Genomic DNA, 16,094 nt, shown 5'->3' on the forward strand with positions numbered 1-16,094 from the left:
CCCTGACACCGTCTTCCCCGCTCTCTGCCTTTCCGTTAGACCACCAGAGAGAGACGCAAGCGCCGTGAGGCACAATCGTCGTGGCCCCCCTATTTATCTCGGCGTCCGAACCCTCCTCCCTTTCCTAGGGTTTCCCATCTCTCCCATCTGCTGCCGCCACCTATCTCCTTTCCTCATCTCTCCTCCCTCTCCCTCGTAAGTTCTTTGTAGAGTAGGAGCAGAGAGAGAGAGAACCCCTCGCCACCGTCTACCCCGCCTTCTCCGTCGAGCAGTGCCGGTGGCCGTGTCCAAGGGCACGGGGATGGTGCCGACGCCCCATTTTCGTCTTCGTGAGGTCAAGGGGCTTCTTCGTCGTCGATCTTCTTCTCCTCTAGCGCCTCCTCCACCGTGCGGCTCCTTTTTATTCCCCGAGGTGAGCCGGCCCTCTTCCTTCCTTCTCCCTCGATGGATCCGGCGAGTAGGCTGCAGGAAGCTCCTGTCCCGAGCGGCAGCATCAGATGTTGGTGCAGAGTATTTTTGTTCCCGTGATGTGCAGTAGCACTAGCTATATGTAGTAGCAGGTAGATGTGGCGTGCAGCAGCAGTAGCAGTGTGGTAGACTTCCTAGCACAGAAATAGAAGTAGTTAACGCCAGCGATTCCTCCCCTATTCCGGCTGATCGTCGAGCAGCAGGGATGCAGAAGGGGTTCCTCTTCACAGATTATACCCCTTCCGTGTCAGATGTCGAGCGGTAGAGCAGTGGTCAGTAGCGAGGGGGTGTTGCACCAGGTCGTGGGTTCGATCCCCCTTTTGTTTGCTTGTTTCCCTGTTTCGGCCGTAGGTAGCGCAGTAGTAATCTTACCCTGTTAGATCCCCTCTCTCTATCAAAACAATGACAGTAGCAGAGTGGTAGTCTGTTCTGTGGTTGAACCAGGGGCACTAGGGTTCGATCCCAGGCTTGTCCTTTTATTTTTTCCCTTTCTTTCTTTTATTTTTCCCTTCGCATTTTCTTGCTACACCTTGTGCCTAAATAATAGTCATGAAGGTGTGGTCTTATTTTTTTCCCTTTCCTGTCTTGTATTTGTAGTGGAGTAGGTACCAAATGTGAGTGTGGTGTGTGTGTAGTGCACATGCATGGTGATATGCACGTGTATGTGTGTTCATATGTGTGTGTGCATGGTTGTATGTATGTGAGTGTGTGGTGAAGCTAGCACTAGTGTGTGTGTGTAGGTGCACTAGTGTCATGCTTATGTGGAGTAGTGTGATGTGTTTTGTGTGCATTTATCTTGTGGTATGTTCATGTACACCCTAGTTGTGAGCATGTGTATGTGATATGGTGCTCCCATCTTGTGTTACATATTTAGAGACCTACTTCTTGTGTTTTGATCAAGAACATGTTGTAGTGTGGTGTGGAGTATATGTGTGTGTGTGGTACTTCCCCACCTTTGCAAGCAAAACTATGCACGTTCACATGACCATATGTGAGATGGCATGGTGTTTTGTGGTTGGGGATAGCTTGGTAGATGTGCTTGTGATGATTGATGTGCTATGGCACACATACATGGGGTCAAAACCCTCATGTAACCATTGGTGTTGTGCACATGGGCAAGTATCTATGTAGGAGTTGTTCTAGTGATATGCACATGAAATGTTGCACTATTCACTATGTATGAATTCTTGTAGTTTCTTCCTTCCTAGTTGCAGTCACTTGCTCCAAGTAAGTGCATGCTTATTATATATGTTTTTGGGGTAGAATTTCCCAACTAATCCATTGGTGTACTTAGTTTTGCCATTGGAACATTTTCTGGAGATGACATATTTCATTTTTCTTCTATGTTTAGAGCTTGGTTGCATGAGTTGTGGTGAGCCTTTGTGTTTGATTCTTGGTTGTGGTAGTAGAGGGTGACCCCCTCTACCACATGTTGGTTTATTACATGTTTTTGAATCCATATGTGCAAGCTGTGCCCATCCAAAGTAGGCTTGTGGATGGAATTCCAGATTAGTGAAAAATCTGAGATTTTCACTAAGTCTGAGAATCTGTTTATAATTTCTTCTCGTGTAGATGAGGTTGTGCAGGTCAATGTGTTGTGATCTAGCCTTAGCTTTCAACTGGAAAGTTGGAGCTGATATGTTTGTCTAGCTCCCTATAAAATTTCATTCCATTTGGAGTCCTGTAGATATTGTTTTGGCTGCTGACAAAATGCTTCAGAGCATAGACAGATAGTGAAAATCTGGAATTTTCACTTAGTCCCTGAAATATGATATTTTTGGGCAAGTTTACAGCCTTGTAACTTTCTGTGTTTAAATCCTTTGGGTGTGATTCTTGCTTGTGCTTGAAGTAATCTTGGATAGCTACAGCCACATATATTATTTGTCATGTTTATGTTGCTGTAGGTGCTTTGCATGTAGCTCACAAAGTGCTATGATGCAGTTTATGGCAGATTGTGTAGTTTTGTCATTTTGATGTTTGTGAGTGCCTAGTTGATGATGTGGTGTTCTTCTTTGCTCCACCCCATTCATGTTGGTTTGTTTTATGTCTTGGCTACCTGGAAATATTAGAGTTGTGCCATTTGAGTGTGTGGTGATGATTTTGACACGTAGGGCTTCATATCTTGTTTCGTTGATTCCCGTTGATCCGTAGCTCCGATTGTAATGTTCTTTATATGCTTTTGCATCATTTTCTTGAGACGCATCTGATCATGTCATCCTCGTGCATGTCAAAATAGATTAGGATGCAGTTCTGTCCAGGAACATGTATTTACTCTTTATGCTTGTGCTGGTGATAGAAATAGTGATGCATGCTCATATTCATCTCATGCATCATGTGCTTGTTGCATCTTGAGGTGCTGTTGTTCATTGGATGTTATTCTTATGTTGGGTAGCACCGGGATCAGAGAATGATTACGTGGATTCGGGAGAGTACGTGCAGGACGATCAAGATCCATTCCAAGTTGAGGATATCACAGGCAAGATGATATGACCTTGATTCCATCTCTAGACTTGTTATGCTAGATTACGTTTCCTTGTCATATGCTTGCTGCCTACCACTGAAATAATTGCCTCCTCTTATGCCATGAAACCAAACACATATCCCTTACTAGCAAACTTGAATGGCTAAGTAGGCTTGCTCAGCTACTAATGTTAGCGTTGCTAGATTGAGGGGCTTTGTCTCATGTGATAACATGAGCTTGATATCATTATCTTAATTCTGTTATTTAGTTAATGCACCTATATACTTGGTAAATGACGGAAGGCCTAGCATTTTGCCGGTTGCTTTGTTCCGTTATTGCCGCCATAGTTACCGGCTACCGGTGTTTGATTCCATATTGATCGCTCCTAACATGTTCGGGGTTGTTATGGGGACCCCCTCGATAAATCGCGTATTGTTAAGACTTGTCCGATAGGAATACACATTAGAAATTAAAATGACCACTTTCATTGAAAAGTTCACAAGGACGGCGAGAAATATTAAGTCTTCTAGCACAAACATATAGCCTCTCTTGCAACCATTTAGTTTTTAAATAGTTATGCCTCTTACAAAATCTATCTTCCCTTTTAGGCATGTCTTCACAAACTCTATGTACTCCACAAAAATTGACATGCTTACAAGAAATCTTGTTATCATAGCTAGTGAAATCATCATTAGTACTATGGATATTCAAACAATTCATACTCACAACATTGCAATCATGCACATCACTCAAAGATTTAGTGCCAAACATTTTAATAACCTCTTCTTCTAACACTTGAGCACAATTTTCCTTTCCATCATTTTCACGAAAGACATCAAAAAGATGAAGCATATGAGGCAACCTCAATTTGAACTTTTTGTAGTTTTCTTTAATAAAACCAAACTAGTGAAAATGCAAGAAATTAAAAGATTTAATTGCAACATCTAAAGATATACCTTCAAGCACTCACCTCCCCTGCACTGGTGCTAGAAAAGAGCTTGATGTCTACTACACAACCTTCTTCTTGTAGACTCGTGTTGGGCCTACAAGCGCAGAGTTTTGTAGGACAATAACAAGTTTCCATCAAGTGGATGACCTAAGGTTTATCAATCCGTAGGAGGCGTAGGATGAAGATGGTCTATCCCAAGCAACCGTGCAATCAAATAATAAAGAGTCTCTTGTGTCCCCAACACACCCAATACAATGGTAAATTGTATAGGTGCACTAGTTCGGCGAAGAGATGGTGATACAAGTGTAATATGGATAGTAGATATAGGTATTTGTAATCTGAAAGTATAAAAAAGCAAGGTAACAAATAGTAAACATCGAGCAAAACGTTGTATAAATGCTTGGAAACAAGGCATAGGGTCCATACTTTCACTAGTGCAAGTTCTCCAAACAGTACTAACATAGTTGAATCATATATAAACCCCTCACGTGAGACAAAGAGTTCACTAGAAAGTCACAAATAGCGGAGAGCAAATGAAGAAATTATAGTAGGGTGCGAAACCACCTCAAAGTATGTTTTCCGATCAATTTTATGAGCTATCCCTATAAGTGTCATGAACATCCCTAGAGTTCGTACTAAAATAACACCTTAAGATACACATCAACCAAAACCCTAATGTCACCTAGATACTCCAATGTCACCACAAGTACCCATGGGCTTGATTATACAATATGCATCACACAATTTCAGATTCATCATGTTCAATCCAACACAAATAACTTCAAAGAGTGCCCCAAAGTTTCTACCGGAGAGTCAAGACGACAACATGTGCCAACCCTTGTGCATAGATTCCCAAGGTCACGGAACCCGCAAGTTGACCACCAAAAGGTATGCCAAGTGGACCAATAGAATATCCCATTGTCACCACAGATATACCATGGCAAGACATACATCAAGTGTTCTCAAATCCTTAAAGACTCAATCCGATAAGAAAACTTCAAAGGGAAAACTCAGTTCATCAGAAGAACATAGAGAGGGGGAAAATCCATATGATTAATCTATATTAAGAAAGCTCGCGATATATCAAGATCGTGCCATCTCAAGAACGTGAGAGATAGAGAGATCAAACACATAGCTACTGGTACATACCCTTATCCCCGAGGGTGAACTACTCCCTCCTTGTCATGGAGACCACCAGGATGATGAAGATGGCCTCCGATGATGGTTTCCCCCTCTCACAGGGGGCCGGAACGGGCTCCCGATTGGTTTTTCGTGGCTCTGGAGGCTTCCAGCAACGGAACTCCCGATCTAGGTTTCTTTCTGGAGGTTTCTTGATTTAGAGGATTTTTTTGCATCGGTCTCACGTCAAGGCGATGCCTAAGGGTCGCACAAGTTAGGGGGTGCACCCTAGGGGGCACACCCTTGGCTTGTGGCCAGGTGGTGGACCCCCTCTGTTTGATTCTTTCGCCAGTATTTTTATATTTTTCAAAAATATTCTCCGTAAATATTCAGCTCATTCCAAGAACTTTTATTTCTACACAAAAACAACACCACGGTAGTTTTGCTTAAAACAGCGTCAGTCCGGGTAAGTTCTAATCAAATCATACCAAAATCATACCAAAATCATATACTTCATAAATTATAGATACGTTGGAGAAGTATCAGTCGACATCGTGCTAAACCTTCTTCTCCCTAGCATCTACCGCGGCGTTGTCGTCAACAATGCACCTGGTGTGAGCCTCCCGGCCCTTGACCAGCTCACGCTACAGCACCTCGATGCGCCCCGCTCGTTGGCCAAATCCGCTGCCGCTTCCACTAGCTTGGGGTCACGACCCACAAGATCCGCCTCGCGGGTCGTGAGACTGTCCTCCCGCAGCTGGAGCTGATGTGCTTGTGTGGATTTTTTGTCCTGTAGTGCCTTCAGGGTGGCCCCCACCTCACTACAGCGCTTGGCTGCTGCATCTACCTCGGCAAGTGTGCCCTCACGGTCTGCCTTTGCCACGACGACATCCTTCTCAATTTCCTGAGCGGCAGCCTCGGCCCTGTCCAAGGTCCTCTTCAAGGCGGCTTCAAGCTCTCTCCAACCCGAGGGAGCTTTTGGCGCTCCTCATCGTCACACGCTTCGGCGCCCTGAAGGTCAGCCCCAAACTGATCAAGCGCCGCTCGAGCCTCCGTCAGGGACTTATTCCTCAGCCTAGTGCTAGGGATGGCAATGGTGAGTGTCTCATGACGAGGTGATGCCTCGGAGGTCATCGTTGTCGTGGCAGGAAGGGCCTCAGCATTCCCTGTCAGCGGCTTGAGCACTGCTGGGCTTTCCTTCATGGTCGGCCCCTGCGGCATGCCCATGGAGACGACCTCACCAGTTCCCAGGGCTCCGAAAGCAGGGACTGCCAGAGGCCGCCCCGGGGAACGCTCGTTGTCGCGCCCATACGCGGGAACGAGGATGGCTGACTAGGGCAGGGCCACCAGCTGCCCCTTTATTGGCGAGAGGCTGCTATCACGATGGATGATAGAGGGGGATGTCTCATTGCGGTTGGGACAGACGACACCGTGGGAGGCGCCGTGGCGGCCTTGGCGGATGGTGCGTGAGGTTGACTCGCCACAACACTGGCAAGCGGCGTCGAGGGCTGAACCGCTACGTTGGGCATCTCTCGCCGTGCCGAAGGGATACAGGGGGCTGCCGCGGGATCAACCCGCCCTCGAGCGGCGGGGCCGAAGCGCCAGAGCATGGCGTTGGGTCTGTATGCGGTGCCTCCGCGCCTGCTGAGGCCCGATTCAAACACAGATGTTGCCCTTGGGGCGGGAGTCACCTTTGGCATGTGCGACAGACTTTACCTCTTCTCCTCGCTGCCGCCATGGCGTATGCGAGGATGGGAGATTATCCCCTATGGGTAAACCATAAATGGGGAACAAAGGGTTGAACAAAAATGCTTACTCGTCTCTCGCGTCCCACTTCCACTTCTCCTCGGGAGCTGCTCACGCGTCCTTCACGCCCCCATGCAGCAAAACAGTGCTGCCCGCGGGATTCTTAGTGCGCCCCCATGCACCATGATGGCGAGACGAAAATGCCTGACTGACGTCCTCCTCCTCCTCCACCATCGCCTCAGAGTCCGCGTTGTTGTTGCCCTCGCTAGAGGACGACACCGGGATGGAGAGGCCATCGAGCGGGTCAGCGTACCTGCTCGACACGAGCCCCTGCTAGGTCAAAACAAGCATCACGGCGACCAAGGCATCATTGTCGTCCTAGTCGTATAGTGGCCCCACGATGTCAGGAAGGTCCTCAGGGATGGGGCCGAGTAGGGCACCTAGGGATCCCTCCAACTCATCAATTCCAGGCCGCTGACGTGCAACCTCATTGGGTCCCTCGCATTGGAGAACTTGAAAGTGCGTTATATCGACTAGAGGGGGGGGGGTGAATAGGAGATTTTTAGAATTTCATCACTCAGGAAATTCCTTTTGAGGAAATTCCTCACTGATGACTAACTTATAGAGGAAATGGTTAAGGATCAGACGTGCAAACTTTCACAATAGCAGTATTACAGAGTGAAGAATGTGAAAACAGATTGCACAGTAAGCACGCACGCAGAATACAGATGATGATTAACTCAAGTGAAGAATTTGGGGTTGAGGAAATTCAGAGAAAGTCTTCAGCAAATTCTTCAAACAGTCACAATGAAAGTCATCAAAACATAATACAGAGAAAGTAAAGAGTTGAGGAATTAGAACCCGATTCTTAGTGAAGACTGTTGTTGATGACCCAGTTCCAACTGCTGTGACAATTGTACATCTGGTTTGGAGCGGCTTGGTATTGAAACCAAAGGACACCCAGTACCGGGACACACAGTCCCTACCGTATTCTCCTTGAGCTAAGGACACACAGTCCTCGCCCAACACTCGTGGTAAGTCTTCAGGGCAGACTTCCAAACCCTCACAAACTCGGTCACCCGGCGATCCACAATTGACTGCTGGATTGCTGTAGACCATGATGCCTAACCGTTTGGAGGATGCACAGTCCTCAAAGGTAAAAGGCTTCAGTCCCACACAGGAACAACTTCTTCAGTGATGCTCAATCACTAGTTTTGGTTTGTGGTTTCGGTGGGTGGTGTATTTCCTCACTGATGATTTACTCTCAAAAGCTCTGAGGAATTTGAGTTGCTCTTATGACAAGTGTCAGTTTCTAACGGAGCAGCCAACCAGCTAGTGGTTGTGGGGGGTGGCTATTTATAGCCTGGGAGCATCCCGACATGATTTGACATTAATGCCCTTAAACAATATGACCGTTGGAGTGGATAAGATCAGTGACTTGGCGTGGCTTATCGAAACGGTTGGGACCCTCAACTGTGAGAGTCCTCATGTCACTCATATTCCTCACTTGAGGCTTTTGGTAGGTTTTGGCTTGGGTTGAGCATCATGAGGAAATCCATTCCATAGTGTTACTTTGACCCCCTTTAACAGTACGGTGTTCCTGTTTATCAAATGCGAAGAAAGTAAAACAGAAAACGTAAATCTTCATGCTTCAATTTCTTCAAAAAGATTTTCTTCAGGAACCACCGATCTTCTCAATATCAATATCTTCATGAGGAATATCAATTTCATCGCAAATTCTTCGCGATTCATTTCTTCAGCTTCAGACCAATTTCTTCAACTGAAGACATATATTTTTAGGGGTCGATATTCTTCAAATATCTCAAACTCCTCAATGATTTATAGATCCTGTGTACACTTATAAACATATTAGATACTTAACCTATAAGTCTTCAAACCACCAAAATCACTAAGGGGCACTAGATGCACTTACAATCTCCCCCTTTTTGGTGGTTGATGACAATTAGGTTAAGTCTTCAAGAGGGAATAAAAATGTGAAGTGTAAATACTTAATTGAGGAATTTGAAGACAAGATTCACAGAGACTCCCCCTGAAGATGTGCATACCTTGAGGATTTTGCTTTTATAGCATATGCACATTGATGATTTATATCATGGAGATCTCCCCCTGAATCTTGTAAATCATGCATACATATAACATATCATATGAAGAAAATGAAGATGCATGATGGCAAATGGTATCTGACGAATTCCAGCATGCGTGCATTAAAACTTGAGGAATAAGCATGCGAAGAAAAACATTCAAAAAGCGTCAGAGTACCATCGGGCTTAAGTTACAACTCATTACATAAAAACTTCAGAAGAGCCAAGAGTTTGTAACTTAAATATAGTTCATAAGCCCCAAAAATAACTCCCGTTTGAAGACTAACTCTCAAGTTTCTCCCCCTTTGTCATCAAGTGACAAAAAAGGGACAAACTGAGGACTAACGCTCGTGAAGACTTCATTTCTTGGCGGTTGATGAAGATCCTTGGCGCTTCTTGGGTGTAGTCTTCTTCTTTGGGCCTGTTGTGGTGTCGAGCTGTTCCTCATCAGATTCGGCGGTGCGGAAGGACGAGAAGGAGCTGTCTTCAAGATCTGGCACTGGAATGGGCCTGAACTTCTTCTTGGGAGGCCACGACCAGTCAAAGTCCTGCTCAAAGTTCAATTCTTCAAGCTCAGTCTGGGTCTTCAGATGGGCAAGGGTAGCCCAGGTGCGATCAAAAACCTCATGCAGATAGTGATGATTAAGCTTCACACTGTTCTGTGTCTCAGTGAGGGTTTTCACAATGGCACCAAACTGGCGTTTGACCCATTTGTGGTTGTGATCCACCTTCTGATGAAGACTGAGAAGAAGCTCTCTGGTGTTTAGCACGCGAGGAGGAACTGGGCTTGGTGGACGAGTCTCAGTATCGTCCCCTAAGGAATATGCATCTGGCTCTTTAAATTGACCATTAAGAGGCCTGCTTCCTTCATCAATTACAGACTTTCCTTTTCCCTCAATGGGCTCGAAAGTCTTCTTGTTGACCCGGATAGGAGGCATATAACCAACATGGTTCTGGAAATCTGCGTGAAAGTTGATGCCTGTCCTTGTCCTGAGGAATCTCATGATCCATGGTGCATAAATTTTGTGATCATATGGGCACATTGCATTGTCAGCCAAAGTCCTCAAGAAGAAATCATGGATATTCATGGGGATACCGTGAATGATGTTAAAGAGGATATTCTTCATGAGGCCGACGACATCTTCGTCATCATCATGGCCTTTGATTGGCGCTAGCACAATGCAGAGAATGCGGTAGACAGACCGGGGGTGCGTACTTGAGCTCATGGACGAGGAATGTGGTTCTTGAGGGTTTTCCTGCAGACAAAGGCTTCATGAGGACTTCCATCATTCCATTTGGCAGCTCACGCTCACCATAAAGCTTCACTGCCCCTTCTGAAGGAATTGGTACGGGCAGTTCTCTGAGGAGTTCAGACACTGGAGCCTTGTAGTGAGTATTTTGGGTCATCCAGTCGAACACCCAAGTGTTGATGTCATCAGCGTTGCCCGAGATGTGCAGAGTTGAATAGAACTGAAGAATTAGCTCACTATTCCAATCTGATATGTCGGAGCACATAGGGAGCAAACCTGCATCATGTAGTACACTGAGGACTGGTTCCATGCAGGGAATCTCTTCAAGTTCATCATGAGGAATGTGCCTGTGCTGGAATATCTTGTTGCGGCCATAGAGCACAGAAGCATAGTAGTTCATCTGAGTCCTTGTCCAAAACTTCAGATGCCTCATTTGAGGCTTGTCATAAGGATTCTCTCCGATGAAGTACATGCGTTCCTCAAAGAAATTCTCTTTCTGAAACTTTGGCCGCTTTGAGAATGGCAGGCGCTGAACTGGATTGAGATTGTGCTGAGGAATGGGAGGGGAAACAACCATGACAGTCTCTGGGTTGAGCACAATGAATTCATTGTCAGGGGCGGGAACATTTTCTTCAGCAGTTTCCTCAGGTTGAGGAATTTCTTGCTCAGGCTGAGCATCAGGCTGAGGAATTTATTCTTCCTTCTCAGCTTGAGGAGTTTGGTCAGCCTGTTCAGTGGGAGGAGCCTGCTCAGACTGGACATTTTCTTCAGCTTGATTTTCATCAGCTGACTTTGTGGCAGAAGCAGATTCATCAGCTGCTGCAGCTGAAGCTTCAGTAGTCTCTTTCTGAGGAATATGAGGTTGAGGACTGTCATCAATTTGTATTTCCTCATCAGTATGCTCCTCAGAGGCAGCATTCTTCATTTCCTCATCTGCCCTTGTAGTGTGGTCACCAAGGACGACCATTTCATATGAGGGTGCAACATTAAGAGGCACCGGGTTCAGAGGGGCAGATTCTTCAGTTTCCTTGAGGCGTTTTGCCTCAATCTTTTCTTCTGCTGAGGAAGCTTTTCTCTTCTTTGCTTCCTTCTCAGCAGCTCTTGTCTTTTTCGCGCCTGATGCTGACGGGATTAATTTCTTCACCTTTGAAGTTTTTGGTGAAGGTGTTTTCTCAACAGATTCTTCAGCTGGCAGTGAGGAACCAGCTGGAACAGAGTCACCAGCCTGCTTTGATGAAGCAGCTGGATCAGGAGCAGTTTCATCAGGGGTTGCAGATTCATCAGGAGCGGTCTCGGTGATGATTTCTTCAATAGCCGGCTCATCAGTACGACGCTCTTGGTGTTGTTCCTCAGCTTGAGGAATTTCCTCCTCATCAGGAGATGCATCTTCTGGCTGTTCAACCAGGGGCTGAGGAGTCGGTGCTGGTGGGGGGTGACGTTTGTTGTAGTCATCAACAGCACTAGTGGCTAGCTTGATGAAATTGCGTTTGATGCTTGTGCGGTCTGACAGTTTCTCACACTTGTCAGTCAAGACTTGCAGCTCTGCCTGGGTGGACATCAATGCTTCAGGCGTCAGCTTGAGAACATTTTGCCTGAGGAATTTCTCCTTTCTGGCCTTTGCAATCTTTGCCTGCTTGGCCTTTTGTTCCTTCCACTTGGCTTCGTTTATGAAGGTAGCCACCAGGTGGCTGACACCAGGAGGAAGTTTCAAATCATCAATGGGTGTGTTTGGGTCTTCATACCACACATTGATGAAGTCGAGGAGGACCTTGGGGTCCATCGCCAGAGGAATAACACTGCCTGATGCTTGTGCTACCCTTTCTTGCTTGTTCCTGATGATGGCTTCCAGAGTTTCATCATCATATTCATCACCTCCCTGTGATGCAGATGGGACTGTGATGATTTTGCTGGGGCTGGGCAGAGGTGCAAGTTCAGTTGTTGTCAAAGTCTTCAAAAGGGGTGTTGAAGACTTCGTCTCCGAGCTTGTTGCAGCTGGGAGTGAGGAGCTAGAGCTGGCAGTCGTAGTCTTCACGACTTTCTTCTATACTGGCTTTGGAGGTGGAGCTGAGGACTTTGGTGTAGATGCGATTGGTGCTGAGGGTTTTGGCGCTGATGGTTTTGGTGTTGACGGTTTTGGAACCGAGGGTTTTGGAGCTGAGGGTTTGGTGACAGAAGTCTGTGCAAACTTCTCTTGGGGCTTTGAAGCTTTTGGCTTTGTTGGCACAGACTTTGGTTGAGGAATCTCGGAGCCTGAGGTTTCTGCTGCTGAGGAATGAGCAGCACCGGAGGCAGCAGCTGAGGATTCATGAAATTTCTTCACTGCTGTTTCTGCTTGCTTCTTGAGCTTGGCCAGATGCCTTTCTTTTTCATTTGGGTAGTCATCAAGTGTCATAAGACTTGAGGGATGAGCTACTTGATGATCCTCAAGTGGGGCCCTTCTGCCAGGGGGCTTCAAAGCGAATTTCTTCGCATATTTTGGAGTCACAAACCTGTACTCCTTCCACTCCTTTGCCCATCTGCGTTCAATTTTCTGCAGCCTAATCTTTCTTTTAGGCATAGTCTTAGGTTCATCATCTGGCGTGCAATAGTCCAGGTATATGTCATCAGGAATATCAACAGCTGTGTTCTGCTCCAGTTTCTTTCCTCCCTTCTGTTTCCTTTCTTCCTCCATTTTCTTCAGACGAGTAACTTTCTGAGGATTTTGAACTCTTGAGGATTCTGATGAGCCTTGAAGAGTTTCTTCCAGAAACGCTACAAATGAGTTAATGTGATGAGAACCGAGAGATTCATCAGCTGACATGTGTGTACCTATGAACAGAGTATAGTTGCGAGGAATTTGGAGAGGTCATATGCGTTCTCAGATTTGATGAAAATGGAAAAGTTTGACAGTTTGAGGAATATAACCAGTGGTTGAGGAATTTTCTTAAGCATTCTGTTATTGGGTTCCAGAGTTGTACAGATTCGAAAATTCGCACAATTGAGGAATCTCGTGAAAATCTTAGATGCTTAGCTAGTTCATCAATGATTGTGGTGATGGATAGTGTTTGAGGAATCATGTGCGCATCGTATCTTGAGGAAAAACAGATTTCACATGGGAGAGGTAAAATTTCAGATCTAATCTGTTGTAAAAATGGGATATAATTACCCTGGAAGGTGCGAACGGAGAACACAAAAAGGTGGTGTTGGAGAGGTTCTTCGGTCAAGTGTCCAATGCACCCTAACTTGGCAGCAGAGGACGTCTACGGCGGCGGCGAACGTAGATGTTCCGACTCCGGCGTGATCCTGGCATCGAGAAGGTTGAGGCAGTGAAGCTCTTCCTTGCCGGCGACAAGACTACCAGCGGTGGCGCTAGGGTTCGGTGTGCTGTGGCAGGAGAGCGATGAGGCGAAGAAGATGATACCGAGGGGGATAAGGACATATTTATAGCCCGAAAGTTACTGTTTGGCGCGAAAGTTTCGGACCGAATAGCCCTTGCCTCTACGTCTCCGCAGGACACGTGTAGCTCCCGTACGATGCGGTGGAGATAGTGGAGATCGTGGCTATCCAATCGTGGGAAGTGGGGGTTCAGTTACTGTTCCTTTGAAGAAAACAATTTTTCGAAGATTTGAGGATTTTCGTTACAAAATCATTAGCTGACAAGGATGCAGTGAGGATTTTGAACAAAGTTTCAAGTAGAACGCATATGAAGAATTGAATAGACTAGATAAGTATAGCATAGAGGGAAAATAGGGTCCGATCACATTCACTTAGCAAAAACATCAACTTGAAGAAATAGCAATAAGTGAATGCTGTTGAGGACTAGAAATCACAGTCTACCTAGGCAAATGAAAGTCATCAAGTGTTTTTGAAGATTTTTCAATAGATCATCATAATGAAGAACAACTGTTTTGAAGAAAAATGCATTGTGAGGAATTTGATCATTTGAAGAAAATCAACTTGAGGAATTTCACATTGGGCGGTGGCGTTGCCCACCATATAAGAATGTTGATTGCAGACGCCGCGTACAATTGTCGTAGGGCCCTGAGGATCAATTTCTTCATTAATTTCTTCACATTCAGAGTGACTTTCTTCATTGGTTGAAGAAAATCGTTTCATCATGTGTTGCACATCTAAGTCATCAACTTTGCATAAGTGTTAGGATGTGTGCATGTTTTTACAAAACATTTGAAGACTCTAAGATATTTAGCTCACACCGCAACTTGCAAAACCTTTTCTCATCCAAGGGCTTAGTGAAGATATCAGCCAGTTGATCATCAGTCTTCACATGGTCGATGAGGATATTGCCCTTGAGGACATGATCCCGAAGAAAATGATGACGAATCTGGATGTGCTTGGTCTTCGAGTGCTGTACTGGGTTGTAGGCAATCTTGATAGCACTCTCATTGTCACAGTAGAGAGGCACATTCTTCATGTTGATGCCGTAGTCCTTGAGGGTTTGCTTCATCCATAGTAATTGAGCACAACAAGAACCAGCAGCAATGTACTCAGCTTCGGCAGTGGAGAGTGATACGCAGTTCTGCTTCTTTGAGGACCAGCAAACCAGTGATCTTCCGAGGAAATGGCATGTGCCAGAAGTTGACTTGCGATCCACACGGTCACCAGCATAGTCTGAATCAGAATACCCTACCATATGAAGATTGGAGCCCTTGGGATACCATAATCCTAGTGTTGGTGTTTGAGCTAGGTATAAAAGAATATGTTTCACAGCCTTATGGTGTGATTCCTTCGGTTTTGCTTGAAAACGTGCACACATGCAAACGCTAAGCATTATGTCTGGCCTAGATGCACACAGATACAATAAAGAGCCAATCATAGAACGATATGTCTGGCCTAGATGCACTCAGTATTTTTGGGTTTGTCATCCTGCAGATGAATTAGTACAGCTTACCATCTCATATGCTTCAAATTTGAAGAATATGATACTAATTTCATCATAACAGAAATGTAAGGACGTGTGAAATATTTCTATTTCATCAATCATTAGCTTGCGTCCTATCAAGCATTTCCTCAGGTCTCCAGCAAATTCTTCAGATGATGATATTCATCTGGAGACCTGACCTGCAGAAGTGATTAGTTTGATTTCTTCACCACCCACATCTGAAGGGGTGGCAAACCGTTCATCATCCTGCGAGCACCATATGAGAAAGGTGGCATTGAAGCTAATGCACTTCTCTTAACAATAGGGGGGTTAAAGTACTCATATGAGTATGCAGAGAACTGGTTTGAGGATTTATGAACATAATGACTTGAAGAATAGAGATCATAATCATATTCCTTGTAGTTTCCCTGCATGTTAGACGCATAAGCACGGGTATGAGCATAGTTTTGACCAGTTGAGGATTTTGATCCTCTTGAAGACTTTGGTCCTCCTGAGGAATTTGATCTGGGGTTCAGATTCTTCAGAGGTGATGTCATGAGGACATTTACTTGAAGATTTTCAAGACAACTTTTGGGAACCCAGATTTTCCTCAGAGGAGGGCCATTCCTGCAGTTAGTTCCAACATATCGAGCAAATACTTCACCAGATTGATCTTTGAACAGTTTATAGTTGGAATCAAATGACTCATCCGAGGAATAGGATAATTCACATGAGAAGCCAGTTAGATTAGATGGATCAAAAGGAGGCCCAGTAGCAGAAACCCATGAGGTTTTGGGATGCTGCTCAGGTTTCCAATAAGATCCATCAGCATTCAATTTCCTCTCAAAGGCAATTCCTTCTTTCCTCGGGTTCCTGTTCAAGATCTGCTTTTTGAGCACATCACAAAGGATTTGATGTCCTTTGAGGCTTTTGTACATGCCTATTACGTACAATTCCTTCAACCCTGCATTTTCATCAGTGACATTTGTGTTTTCCTCAAGTGAGGAAATAGACACAACAGGTGCAGTTGAAGTATTTGTAGCAGTGGTAGCATTTGAAGATTCTGGTGAAGAATTAGCAGTCTCACGATCAATGCATTTAAGACATGGAGGAATAAATTCAACTTGACTACCGCTGATCT

Source organism: Hordeum vulgare, chromosome 1H, assembly GCF_904849725.1.
Source record: "Hordeum vulgare subsp. vulgare chromosome 1H, MorexV3_pseudomolecules_assembly, whole genome shotgun sequence".
NCBI lineage: Eukaryota > Viridiplantae > Streptophyta > Magnoliopsida > Poales > Poaceae > Hordeum > Hordeum vulgare.